Raw genomic sequence first — 1,897 nt, forward strand, 5'->3', positions numbered from 1 at the left:
CAAAACTGCTTAAATTTTTGGAGATTTCCCATCAACATTTCTGTTTGTTTTTGGAAAAAGTATTTTTTTCTGTGTTCAAACATTTTTTTTGGGCTTTTTTTTAAACATAATGTCAACCGACATGGTCAAAATTTCTCTTCTGGGGAAACACTGAAAACATTTATTTTCATTCCAATGAAAACAACTGAAAACAGCAGTTTTTGCTGATGTGGGGATTCTGATCAGCTCTGTTTCAAAGGGCTTTGCAAAAACAGGATAATTTGTATTATTTCATTTTAGAAATGAGAAAAATGAGGGACAAAATGTAAGTGTTGTGGTGCTTTTTGGTTTGGAATGCATGTTTTCTGGCATTTTGGCCAGACCACAGCTACTGGAACAAGTTCTTGCTCAGTGAAAACTACTGCAGTGCAACTCAATAGAAACACCACTACAGCAAGTGAGAATCCCATAGTAGATAACTTGTAAGGCAGGAGTGGGCAAAATGCAGCCTGCGGGCTGGATACAGCCCGACAGGCCATTCTATCCGGCCTGTGGGGCCCTGAAAAAATTTAGAAAATTAATATTAATCTGCCCCTGGCTGCCTGTCATGCGGCCCTTGATGGCTTGCCAAAACTCAGTACGCAGCCCTCTGCCCAAAATAATTGCCAGATGTAAGGCAACATAGATGCTAGAACCTGCTTGCTTTGCTGAGGCCTTTATTGAAGTTAGGTGGCTGGGTTTCATGAACTAAACTGAGAGGATTTGGGCTAAAGTTAGTAAGAGTGGGAAGATTATGGACATGAGCACTGGATTTGCTCACATCCATAAGAGCCAAACTGACATAGCCAAGTACCTGTAGTATCTTTTCCTATTATACTTGTCACAACCCAAAGGGTGTGATTTTTGTTTTGTGTGCTTCGGCACTGCTAAATTGTTCCCGCTAAATTACAGCTTCCTTGCACGGTGGAGTTTTCTGCTGCAAAGGAGAACCCTGGTACAAGGGAGAATTTCTCGCCAATTTGAAGCTTTCTTTGCAGGGTGCATTTCTTTGTTGCAGCACAGAAATGCTTGTTGCAAAGAGTTCCCGCCATTTGTATGCTAATTCGAGTCCCATTATTGGCCAGTTCTAAATTATTCACACGTGGTGGCTAGTGATTGGCTTGCTAGCCGTATAAAAGGCTTGAGTGGTTTCCGCCCAAGTTGGAGGACTCCACGAACAAGGGAGGAGGAGACTTCACGCTGTGTGAAGATCTCTAAGTGCTGCGGATCCTTACGGACCCAGTGCATGTCAAGCAGGCAACAGAGGTCTGATCAGCCTCTAGCCTCTCCCCATCGCCGATAGATTCCTAGACGTATCCCTTCCTGCGCGCAAAAGAACTGGACCCACGGAGCCTAGCAAACTTCGTGTGAGTTTATTCAGAGCTCTTCCGGACAAGTACTTTCTTCGGCTGACACGACGGGCTCGCGTGTTCAGAGCCTTCAGCCGGATTGGGCTAGAGTTCACGAGTCTAGAACTCTTGTCCGCCTCTCTTCTTTCCTGTCTGTAACCGCAACTTAAGCAAGTTTTCAGCCTGCACCACTGCCATCTCGGTGTAAGTAAACAATCTTTTAAACTACCGCTACGCGTCCGTGCCTAATTCCAGCTCGACGGCCTTCCCTCTCCGACCCGGCGTGCCCGGGCTGCTGGCCACAGCCTGCGTGCAGCGCGAAAAGGGCTCGGGTCGCTCCCGGCCCGCACAATACTCTCTTTCCACAATGATAGCAAGCTGGTTCTGTCCTGAAGTATATATTGGGTCTGAAGATCCCTTTTCTTTGAGCTTTGCTGTGTTAAACTAGATCAGCATAGAAGGTGTCAACTGTCAAGACAATATTTCAAATGAAGGCTACCTACTTCATAGTCTGCAAAGTTTCTAGGAAG

This window comes from Alligator sinensis, unplaced genomic scaffold, assembly GCF_000455745.1.
Source record: "Alligator sinensis unplaced genomic scaffold, ASM45574v1 scaffold491_1, whole genome shotgun sequence".
Lineage (NCBI taxonomy): Eukaryota > Metazoa > Chordata > Crocodylia > Alligatoridae > Alligator > Alligator sinensis.